The sequence below is a fragment of the Vicugna pacos genome, chromosome 11 (assembly GCF_048564905.1).
Source record: "Vicugna pacos chromosome 11, VicPac4, whole genome shotgun sequence".
Classification (NCBI taxonomy): Eukaryota; Metazoa; Chordata; class Mammalia; order Artiodactyla; family Camelidae; genus Vicugna; species Vicugna pacos.
In genome coordinates, this window is record NC_132997.1 from 28439788 (window position 1) to 28452680 (window position 12893).

Here is a 12893-nt window from a genome sequence, read left to right on the forward strand (position 1 = left end):
GCCCTGCAGCAAACCTTTCTCTGCTCCAAACTCCGATGTTTCAGTTTGCTCGGCTTCAGGTTGTGTCCGGCGCACAAGCTTCCATTCGGCAACAGAAGCAAGCCCGTGTCTGATCAACACAGCCTTCCTGTGCCCGGCTATACCCGCCTCCTTCTTTCCTGCTCCACCGTTTCTCAGAGCTCCGTCCGCATGCTGCCTCTTTCCCCTTGTTAAGGAAGGCGTTCTTCTGGCTTAAAATCTTGTATGCTTGTAATAGTTTAAAACATAGCAACAGTGACAATGAGAGCAGCAATAAGTAGCAACAACAGCACTTTGAACGTGCAAACCAGTCCTTCCCGAGAGCAACCCAGTCTTCTCCCAAGGCCACGCGAGGGACGGCAGGCACGGAGCTGCGTGGTTTGCTGGGGTCACGAACCAGGACAGCCAGGCCCAGCATCCCACCCTGTTCTCTTCAAGCTGCAGATGCCTCGTTTCAGTTTCCTGACCTGTAGGACAGGATGAGTCAATGCATTTCAATTCATCAAGCATTTACTGAGCATTTACTCTATGGAAAGCCTTATAATTTTGACTTTCTTAATGTACATCCCATGACTGCATCAAGGAATAAAATCACAGGCTCCCACTGTAACCATCCCATTAGCACACAGACTTATAGTTATTTCAGTTCATCCCCAGAACTCACTGTGTACTCACAAAAAATGCTAGTTTTCTAAAATAGGGAAATGCATTTTTAAGTTCCCTTTCAGTGCTGGATTCATGAAGTAGACTCTACATTTTCACTAATCAATTATTTTCACCTCTGAGTTTTCATGGATGAAGCACAACCCACCAGTCTGAGGGGTCAGTGTCAGAGCCAGATCCCACCCTGACATCTCTAGGACCAGGGAACTCACGCTGACCCCGAAGGCTGATTTCAGCCCCTCCTCTTAGCCAAGGGCATCTGCAAGGCTGCCTTCCTTGGCCATGGTCTTCAACCCTGAGCAAAGAGCAAGTCAAGTGCCTCTTACCCTCCTCAGCCCTCCAGTGTTTGAAATGTGGTCACATTGTGCCTCCAGGAGAAACTCTCCTGACCGTTCGTTCCACGTAAGGCCTGGTCCCAGGTCCAAGGCTGCCCTGACCACACCCTGGGCCTGGCTCTTTGCCCCCACACAGTCTAGTCCTGCTGCGCATGGACGCCCCGAGGCGGCAGCTCAGCCATCCCAGGCCCCGGGCGTCGAGCAGGTGTGGCATGCAGCAGGTGCTCAGAAATGCTTGCTATCAGTTTTGTTTGGAGCCAGGTGGTGGTGGGGCTGCTGTTAGGACTGTCTCTGCTGCTATGGCTTTTCCAATCTGGTTTTCCGGAGTTCAACAGCATCCTCACCAAAAGTCAAAAGAGAAAACTGATGAAGATGGAGGGAGTACATGAGGAGGATGGGCAGGAGGAGGGGAAATGCCACAGGGCAATGACGGGAGAGAGGGCACAGTACAGACACATCTCATCTACCCGTGGGCTGCCCCTCACTGAAAACCCCTTCACTCTCACTGAAGATAAGCTTTGAGAAGTGTCCATCTCACTAGCCACCCAGTGAGCACCTGATGGAGTATCCACCTGCCAGGGCCAAACGGTCCCATGGCATCAGAAGTCCCCCCATCCCCCCTTCCCCCCACCCTTTAACCAGGTGCTGTCCTTAAGGGTCCTTGAGTGGCAGGTCCTTGAAGGGCAGGTCAGGTGGCGTGTGTCCCATCACTGGCCTCACAGGAGTGTGACCGGCTCCTCCAGTCTAAAGGCTTCCCCAGCATCCTTGGTGTCTTTTATTTCTCAGCTCATAAGTCACATCCTCCATCTAACCTTGCCTCCATCTGTTGGAGAAGTGTGTGTATCCCACCTGCAGGAGACTGGTTCTCATGTGAAGAAAGGATTTCGAGATGGTCGGGAGAAAATAGGGAATTAAAAAGATTTTTTTTTAATGGTACAGATTTTTAATGCAATCACTTCCTTGATTCTGACTTTCTCAATCTGTTGGGAGAGCAGCCGTCTGAGTGTTAACCCAGTTCCCAGAACAGCGGCTTTCTGGAGGGGATCACAGCACACGTCATCTGTCTGCCCCATCCTGTTCCAACCACCCTGAAACTGGGCGGACTAGTCAGGCGGCTCCCAGGGGACAAAGTGACCCTGATGAATGCCATTTCCTTCAGAGCAGGGGGGTGGGAGGAGGAAGACAGATTCTGCCTTAGTTTTTTTATCTGGTTTTCTCAGCAAGTATGAAAAATCTGCTTGTTACCATTTTCAAATAATTGATGGGAGAGGACATGGCTGAAGACACGGGGTGAGGGGTGGGTGCGGGGAGCAGGGAAGGCCAGCCTCATGTCAGGAGAGCACTGCACCTCTGTCCTGGTGCCCACTCACCAGGTCAGCAGCACTGGGAAAGAGCGTGTCCAAATGCAGGTTTCATTCTTATTCAGGTACCGTGAGGCCAACAGATCAGGAGGTGACTGCCACTGAAAAAAGAGCTTGTTACCCACAGATCCCAGGAGGAGGGGGCACCGTGCCATTGGGGGAGGACCACGTGGGGAAGCTCCAGGGCCAGTGATGGGGGCAGGAGGGGCAGAAGGGCTGGGGTTGCTGGGGAAAGGAACAGGTGAGGCAGAGCCAGCAGGCTCGGGATTGGCTACTTTGAATCATTTCAGGGCTCTGGGGTGGAGGGCTGTCCCTAGGTGTCTGAAACCTGGGCCTGGTGACTAGGGCAAGGGGACAGTGAGAGTCCCATGGAGGAGGTGGGGGGAGGGGGGCTCTGGATCGGCTGATTTGCCTGTGAAAGTGGTGCTCTCAGGCGAGAGGATCATGGTCTCTAGAAACTGGCCAACCTGCAGAGGGAGAGTCCCTTCCAGGATCAACAAGACCCCAAGAAGTCAAAGCACCAGAATATAAAAAGGAGGAGACATGGGTCATATGGAAAGGCAGGCTTTGTGATGGCACCTCTGAGACAAAACACAGACTGACCAAAAGGTTCCTGAAAATCCCAAGTTAGCCTGCTTTTCCATCTGAAAAACTTCATTCGCCTTATTTCCTCCTTCCCTTTCATCTCTTTTGACTATGCAGAAATCCTGCGGTGGGGAAGCCCAGGACAACCAGGAAGAAGTTCTTTGTTGGCATTTGTTTGCCATCGTGAAAGAGAGAAATGAGCTCCAAGTGGGTGCGTGTGCATCGCCACGCTGAAATCCGTCTCAGCTCTGACGGGCACTTGGGAGGCATCCAGCCATGGTGCATCTCCGCTCTGTGTGTGCGAGTGGCGCCCTGGCCACACTTCTGCTGAGGTTCCCTGAGATTCTGGAGGGATGGGTTTCTCAGGGCAGGGTTGCAGCCTTCCTCGGCCGCGCCACTTCACGCCTTTCTGAAAGAGTGAGCCCAGGCGAGTCAGCAGGGTCCACTGGGCCTTGAGCTGGAGCGTCACTGGTGACGACTGCAGTGCGGCTCGATGCGACAGCCCCACCTATGCATGACATTCAAGGTTGGCTGCCCTGGCAATTCATTTTCTTCCAGGACAGAAGAGCTCAGCCAAGTCCATGATTCTGTAGCCTGGTTTCTTTGCTGTGTAAATGCTAGAATCAAGCAGCAGAGTTGATCTTTGGTTGGTTTCACTTTGCAGGTGGAGGTAAACACCAAAATTCAAAGCCACAGCCAGAACCGTACACAGGAGCTGCGCTGCACCATCTGACCCTCTAGGGGAAGACTGTATGGAAAAATGCTTGCCCAAGGCAAAGGCTGACTGAAGGGCCTGGGGATGGTCACTGAAAGCATTCCTGTCCCCACCGCATCGCTGGAAACATGGCTTCTAAAGGCCCTTGTCTGCTCCAGAGAAAACAAGTGTTCATTTCCTCGCCCCCTGCTCTCCCCAGCCTCTCCCAGCTGGGTGCCGCAATGCTCCCCTGCTGTGAACAAACCTCAACCCGTTCTATGCTCTGGTTAATCCATGTTTCGATAAGTGTAATGATTAAACTGCCTCCTGTAGCAAACAAGGTCATGGGCATGTAAGCATTGGAGTGAATACATTGGAAAAGTCTGTAGATAGACGCAGATACGTGAAGCACATCCCTAAGAAGAAGATGTAGAGAAAAGATGACCAAGGGGCCCCAGCAGAGATGCTCCTCGCTGGGAGCTGGACCATCCTGGGTAAGCACACCTGCGTCTTCAGCGCGGCCAGCTGGGGCTCACCTGGGAGGGCAGGAGCCCTGTTCACTGCCCAGCCTTGCCTGCACCTGTGGTCATGCCAAGCTGCCATCCATGTTCTAGACCCCAGAGCCCAAGGTCAAAACCCAGGCCCTTGTCTCCACGGCCCTAGCAGTGCCTGGTCCAGGACAGCCCTGGCTGTCCACCACCTCCCACATCCCACACCCCTGCCCCAAGTTCTGTCATCAGACTCTTTTAACTGGTCCCCTCCTTCCCTGCACACTGCGCATCTCCCTCACTGCCCCGTGCCGAAAGGTCCTTTCCATTAGTGCTTTGCAAATTTTCAGTGTCTTCCCCAATACCCACCTTCTTTCCTAGTTTAAATTCTCACTTGGTCGGTCCTTCTACTTAGAAAGCTGACACATCTCAGTCCAGTTTTGGTGGCTTGTCTCAGCGCAGAGCTGCTCTCCACCATCAGGTTTTTCTTGCCATGGCAGCTCGATTGTAAGTCATTCTTTGTCATCTTTGAGGCCAAGGGTGGCTGGGGTGACAGTGCAGTTAGAGAGGACGACCCACAGCCCCTCCTCTTTCCTCTCAGCGGTGTCACTGTTTAAGCGACAAACACCATCATGTGTGCGCACTGTACTGGAGGCCTGGGTGAAACAGATGTGCCTTCAGGCTTCCAAACTTTTGCATACAGCATGTTCTCTGCCCAAAATGCCCTTTTTAACCTCTTAACTAGCCCAGACCCTCTTGATCAAGTTCTGTTTCATTTTAATACACAGCTGACATTGCACTTCTTGTGTGAAGACCCCTTCCCTGCCTCCTCCCAGGCAGCCATGGCCTCCTGTGCGGCCCCCTGAGACCCTGTCCATGCTTCTAGGCCTTCTTGGTCTATCTCGACTGTCATTGCGCACATGCCCCCTCGCCCCGACTGGGCTCAGTCGCTCTGCACCCCTAGAACTTCCCTTCCTTAGTGCGCTGAACACCTTAGTCCTTGATCACTGATTACTGGGCCCATGGACGGAGACAGAAAGCGATGACTATCAGCAGTGTGTGTCTGTGTGCTTGGGAGGGTGTGGGTAGTAAAGAGCGACTGACTTCACCCTCTGGGCCTCAGTTTCCTCATCTGTAAAATAGGAGTGATGATGGCAAGGCTTTCGTCTATGCCGTAGGGGAGGGGTGAGAACTAAGTGAGTTATACACTAAGCCACTGAAATCAGGGCTGGAGCTGGCACTTAATAAATGTTCAGTAAAAACGCTTAACTGTCATTATCCTAGAGAGACAGGTGAGACTCCAGTGAGTGACTTGGATTACTTAATGTACATAGGAGGGGTACGAGCGGTATCTTAATCTAAGGCTCACTTAGTGATTTTCTCAATGTTTCTTTTTTCAAACTGTCATGTAGTGCCCCTCACCTCCCTCCTGCCCTTTCTCCAGTGCTGAAATGATCACAAAGGGGACAGGGTGGGCTCAGGTGGGGGTCAAAGTAAATCCAGATTCAGAATAATGGGCAAGCTGTTTGGTCAGCCCCTGAGTTTCAGACACCATACGGAACAGGGCACAGAATGGGATGAACAAGGCTCAGGTCGGAAGCCCCCTTTCAATCCCTGCTCCACAACCAAAAGTGCATTGTGACGTAGACAACCTTCTCCATTCCTTCCAGTCTCAGTGTTCTCATCTCTGAAATGGGGATGAGGAAACTAGAGAGACCAGTCTCTCTAACTCTAAAAGAGATCTGGAGGGGGGAGGGTACAGCTCAGTGGTAGAGCACATGCTTAGCATGTGCATGAGGTCCTGGGTTCAATCCCCAGTCCTTCCATCAAATAAATAAATAAATAAACCTAATTACTCCCCCTGAAAAAAAAGTTAAAAAAAAACTATGCTTATAAACATAAAAATAAATAAAAGAGATCCAAGGGGTGGGTTTAGCTCAGTGGTAGAGTGCATGTTTAACATGCATGAGGCCCTGGGTTAATGCATGCGGTGCTGGGTTCAATCCCAGTACCTCCATTAAAAAAAAAAAGTAAATTTAAAAAAAAGAAAATGCAATTGATTCAAAAAATTAAAGGAATCTTAAGATTCTAATTCTAAATGTAATTCCCCACATGGAGTCATTCTATGGTGGAAAACTAACAAAGGTTTTATTTCTTTTATCAGCAGCCATAGAGGTGAGTGAACTAGTAGAAGAAACAAAGAAAAATTTTTGAAGAATGAAAAGACCACCAGAAACAAATCAGAAACCAACCTTGACTTGGACGAGGCAGTATTTTTACACTATTTACAAAGCTATTCTTATTTTTGTAATAAAAAAAGTGTACTAGATATCATAACATATTTTATGTATGTAAACATATATGAACAGTTATATGTGTCATAAGTATGTATATATGATGGTTCTCACAAATACATCATTCTATACCAATACTATGCTGTTTTGATGACTGTAGCTCTGTAGTATTGTCTGAAGCCTGGAAGGCTTATTCCTCCAGCTTCATTCTTTTCCTCCAGTATTGCTTTGGCAATTCAGGGTCTTTTGTGATTCCATATTAAGTTTAGGATTATTTGTTCTAGTTCTGTGAAAAATATCCTGTGCAATCTGATAGGGATTGCATTAAATCTGTAGACTGCTTTGGGCAGTATGGCCATTTTAACAATATGAATTCTTCCAATCTAAGAACATGGGATAGCTTTCCATTTCTCTAAGTCATCTTTAGTTTCTTTAGTCAGTGTTTGGTAGTTCTCTGCATATAAGTCTTTCACTTTCTTGGTCAGATTTATTCCTAAGTATTTTTTTGGATGTGATTATAGAATCAACTGTTTCTTTACTTGCCCTTTCTGATATTTCATTGTTAGTGTAAAGAAATGCAACTTATTTCTGTATGTCAATCTTGTATCCTTCAAACTTGCTGAATTCTTTTATCAGCTCTAGCAGCTTTTGTGTGGAGTCTTTAGGGTTTTCTATATCTAGTACATGATATTAAATAAAAATCATAGCCTTGAGCATTATAAACAGCCTGCACCCGTTTCCCAGGAAGTAATGCGTTAGACGAGTTGATGGTCTAAGAGCAGCTCCCCTGAGGTGAGGCCGTGTCACCCTGGGAGAACTGCAGACACTTCCTTCACGACTCAGGTTTTGAATTCTCGGTCTTTGGGGTCTCGGCTGCCCAGTCTCTCCGTGGGTCTTTCGTACAGGCCAGAGTTGAAGGGGGAGGGGTGGCCGCTACAGCGCCAGGTTGGTGGGGGCTGCAAAATGACTCGTATTCTTATCATGCTTCCTGCCAACCAGCTTGTTGGGTTTCCCACCGCATTTTTCATTAAGCTTCTCCAAATCCCCCTGAGGTCGCTGGAGGAGCAAGGTGCAATTTAGCCCTGAGCAGAAGTTACAGTTGGGGTGGGGGACAAAGAAGTGGCCATCATGCTACTACCACTAGCAGCAAAGAATGGAGTGTCCTGCAGGCCTTTGACATCTCGCAGTGCACAGCTGCGCCCCAGGAGCCACCAAGCCACCCCTGCCCGTGAGGATGACTCATGCAGAAATGGAGCTCCCTGCTCAGTCCTGCGTGTGCCTTGGAAACCAAATCAGATTCTGGGGTCACATGACTTCTTAATCATTGGAAAGAAAAAGTCTTTTGATTTTTTTTCAATTTAAACAAGGTTAACCACATTCTGATGTCCCGAAACCAGATAGAAGTGCATGTCTGAAATTTTCCATGTTTGAGGATGTTTGATTTGGAAAGTTCCAAGCCTGCAAGAAATTGTTTTTGGAAAGTCTCTCCCAGCTAAGAGGCAGTAGGAACTGTAGCTGCAAATCTCTCTCGCCATTGTTTGAATTGTGGTTATATGTATATATATAACATAAAATGTACCATTTAAATCACTTTTAAACTATACAGTTCAGTGGCATTCATAGCTGTGCAACCATCACCACGTCTATCTCCAGAACTCTTTTCATCTTGCAAAACTGAAACTTTGTCCCTTAAACACTAACTCCCACTCCCTCACCCCTAACCCTTGGCAATCACCATTCTACTTTCTGTCTTTATAAACTGGACTGTTCTAGTTGCCTCATATGACTGGAATCACTCAGTATTTGTGTCTTTGTGACCAGCTTATTTTATTGAGCATCGTGTCTTCCAGGTTTACCCACGATGTAGCAAAGATCGGAATTTCCTCCCTCTTAAGGCTGAATGATATTGCAGTAGATACACCAGAGTTTGTCTATCTATTCGTCCATCAGTGGACATCTGGGTCACTTCTCTTGCAATTTTGAATCAGATATTTCTCATTCGCCTTATTTCCTTTCAAATGAAAATTTCAGAATACTTTGTTGCAATAGCACTTAAGGTATCAGTCAGCTGGTTATGGTTCTTAGTCTCTGTCCTATTCTACACATTACCACTTTCATCTTACATATCACTTTCTGTCTTCAAATGCACCCTAGATTACCCACTTATTTTATATACAACTATTTGTAGTGTTTCTTTTTTTTTTAATTGAAGTACAGTCAGTTACAATGTGTCAATTTCTGGTGTGCAACACAATGTCCCAGTCATACATATATATACACATATTCCTTTTCATATTCTTTTTCATTAAAGGTTATTACAAGATATTAAACATAGTTCCCTGTGCTATACAGCAGAAACTTTTAAAATCTGTTTTTACACATAGTGGCTAACATTTGTAAATCTCAAACTTCCAAATTTATTTAAAAGTGTTTCTTTTATAAAGAAAGTGTTCTGTGAATGGAGGCATTACTACAAAGCTGATGAAGTAAAATCTGGGTCCCTCACGCACGTGAACCTTTTTCAAGGTCCTGGGAGGGGCCCTGGTAGTTTTGTAACTGTAATTTTGTATTATTTTTCTTAATGAGGGTCCCTCAAGTTTTACAACTTCATACTCTTCAAAATCTGGCTTTGCTGTGCCTGTGAGTCAGAACAGACGGCAAAGTGGGGAGCCGGAGTCGCTCTCCTCAGGGATTTCTAAAGGTTTCCGCCTCTGACAAATGGGAGAACAGGCCCATCAAGTCGCTGGTTCCCCCTGCTACCACCCGACCTGCTACCCGCCCGTTTCCCTCTCCAAATTCTTCACACTGCTAAGGACATTTCTGAAAACAGATTTGTTCAGCAAAAAGGAAACAACAAAACTGGGATGGTCGCCTCAGTTGAGATGCGAATCTGTTGCTGTGTTTTAAAACCTTGCTTCATTTTTCCTAAAGTCGCCCCCACTCTAGGTGTCCTCCCTACGGCCTCCCGGGAGTCGCGCGCCGCCCCTCCCGTCTGTGCCCATTGCGCATGTGCGCACATCACCCCGCCAGGTCCACACGCGCGCTGCTCTCAGCCCCTAGAGACCCAAGGAGAAATCAGATTGCTTGTGCAGAGAGAAACCGGGTCCTGAGCAACAAACCAAAGGGTAATCCATCTGCATTTTAATGTCCTTCCCTCCCTTTTAACATCATCCTCCCATCCAGACCCACTCCTAGAATAACGGGAAACAAAAGCCCCTGCCCCTTGGCCCTGCTAGTTTCCTCCGGACAGTTGGGCTCTTAAGGAGGAGGGGAGAGCAGCTGGCAGGGGATCAAGTGCTGGGGGAGGGGGCTAGGAGGGAGACAAAGTCCCCTAAGAGATGGAGGCTGGATTTTGGTGACAGATCCTCATAACCACCGCCTTCATAGAGAAGGAAGGGCAGATGATAAAAATCCCTATTTTTTCACTGAGTAAAACACGACCAGATTCACTTGAGGAGGGTGGAGCAGCAAGTGAGTCCCCGGTGGGTCTGTGTACTAAACACGTCTCACACAGATCTCTGGAGTTGCTCCGAGTTGCCCCAGAGGTATCAGGCCCTGGTGCTGATTTTCAGAGTTGGATGCTGTTGCCCCAACATTAACTCCCAGAGAGAACTTAAAAGCCATATCAAGAAGGGCTTCTCTAGATCCAGAAACTGAACAAAAATGGTCTTTCTTAGGAAAAGAAAATGACATTCAACTCTGCTTTATTACCTTGAAAAATTTTAAACACAACATACATCGAGAAATCATATCATAAATATACAGTTTGATTGATATTCACAAGGTCAATTTAGCAGGGAAACCAGAACAAGATACAGAAATGTAACCAAGAAAGATAATGCAGAGCCCTTCCCAGCCCTCTCCTACTCACTTCCTCCTTCCCCACCACCAGCCCAAGGTAATCATGACCCTAACTTTCAATACTGCAGAGTAGTTTTGCCTCTTTTTAAATTTTATCTCCATGGAGCCATGCAGTGTGAAGTCTCTTATTACTGATGTATTGTGCACACATTTTATTTGTGAGATTCCTCTATGTTTTGCATGTGGCCATAGTCTGTCCATTTTCATGGATGTATAGTATTCCACTGGATGACCATACCATGATTTACTTGCTTATTCTACCATTGATGAGAATTTGAATCATTTCCAATCCTGCTACAAACATTCTCATTCATGTCTTTGGGAACATAAAGAAGCATTTGTTGGGGGAGTATTTCTAGGAGCGAGATTACTGGATCACAGGGCACCTCTAAATTCAGCTCTAATAGAAACTGCAAATAATCAACCAAACCAATTCGTTATGCAATGAGTTTTTGTCCAGCAATACCAGAGGCATAGCACTCTTCTTGACTCTAAAGGAAATAAGAAAAGAAAGACAAGATATATCCCCACCCTCCAAGAATCATAATATTGGTCAAGGGATCCACTTATGAAAGAGTGAAAAGATACTACAACTTACTTGGCCACCAAATTGATGTGATTGATACCAAGTCTCAGAGGACCGAAATCACAGGTAGGAGGGAACAACCATGCCTCTTTCCTGCCAAGGACTTTGAGGACATGTCGATATAAGGAAAAGCAGGCATGGGTTTGTTGAGTTCACCCCCTTTGTGATATCTACTCTGTAAGCCCCAAAGCGCTTGTTCTTTCACTTTGTTCTTTTTCTGCAGCAACTTCGCCTTTCTGCCTCTGATTCTCACCCCACCTGTAGAAGGCCATAGTACCCATGGACTAGGTACTATAAAGTGAAAATAATAAAATAATAATAATATAGAGACTTTTCCCTACAGAAATTTCAGCCAAGTTATTTCAATCAACCCTCAACATTCTAAATTAATTATTCAAAGCACTTCCTTACCAACATGAAGGGATGGGCATCAGAGCCTCACGTTGCCTGCGTGATGCAGGAGACCTCACACTGTGAATTTATTTAATATGATCTCAGACTGGTAGTTCTTGGGGGCACCTAGAAGAACCAACCACAGAGATTTTTATCAATTAATGTTCCCTCAACAGAGGTCCATAAACACAACAAGGACAATGAGCAGTACACAGTCAAAAATAACCAAGCACACAGGGAAAAAAGCCATCGTAAACATAAAGCCAGCCAAAATAATAAGCAAAATAAATATGTCTTTCATATTAGATATTAGAGTTATCAGACAAAGATTATCAAATGACTATATTCCCTGTGTTTAAAGAAATAAAACAGGCTTGAAAATATCTGCAGGCCACAGGAATCTATTAAAAAGTGAGCCAGCATATTTGAAAAAGAACCAAATAGAGCTTTTAGAAATAAAAATACAATGTCTAAAATGTTAAAATTCACTTGGTGGGTTTAACATCAGATTAATATAACTGAAGAGAGACTGATTAGATTTCATAAAATTCAAGACATCATAGATACACCATTATTTTATAAGTACTAAGGAAGAAAACAAATTGTCAATTAAACCATAACACAATGCTTATTCTCTCTCAGAATTTTTAATTTACACTCCTGAAAGAGCTGATTCTTCTAGGTGATTTTAAGTCAAAGTTTTGACTGTTGAGATGCAGTATTTCTTAGAAAATGCCCCTGATTTTTTCCAAGATCTTCTAAGCCCCTAAGACTCATTCTGTAAGTTTTGATTCTGGTGCTCTCAAGAACTTGCCAGAAACAACCAGTTAATAAAAAGTTTTCCCCTGAAATTCAGTTCCATGGAAAAGCTTTAGACAAGGAAGGGGACCAATATTCCTTCCTCAGGTTGTCTTGTTTGTTGATGGGAACACCGAAGAGCCGCAGTGGTCCAGTCCTGCCACCAGGGATAGCCACCACGTTCATACCCAGACAGGGACAGCATTTTAGACACCTTCCACTGTGACACACAGAGCTATTTCAGGATACTCAAACGTGAAAAAAAAATGCAGCTCTTCAAGTGGATAAAATATGGTAGATGAAGACCTGCTCATGGACGTTTGGGCTCTCCTTACTTCTCCGCAGCCAGTCTGTGGGGCTTTGGCATCCTTCCATTTTATGATCCACCTACACATTCTCACCTCCTTGGCTCCTGCGGCTCCTCCTCTGAGCCTGGGCTGAGCCTCAGGTGCTCTGAGCCTCGGATGAAGGAGACACCCAGGCCTTCTGCTCCTCCTCGCTCTCCCCCGCCTCCCTCCTGCTCCTCTGCTCCCGGCTCCTGGCTATCTGGGCTCCCTGCTGTTTCCACTGCCAGAGAGTCATCCTCTGAGGAAGGGTGCTCACTTTCCATTTTCTCTGTCAGCTGCACCTCCTGACCCAAGCCAGTCTCTTCCCCTGGTTCCAGCTCCTTCCTTAGCTCCTTGGTCCTGAAGACAGGAATCAACACAGAGACACTTAATCAGGTGGTAGTCATGGGCTGAGCGCCTTCTGGACCACAAACGTTTCTTAAATTTCTGCTCTTGGGCTCTTGGAGCAGAGCTCCTGGAGGGACCCTCCA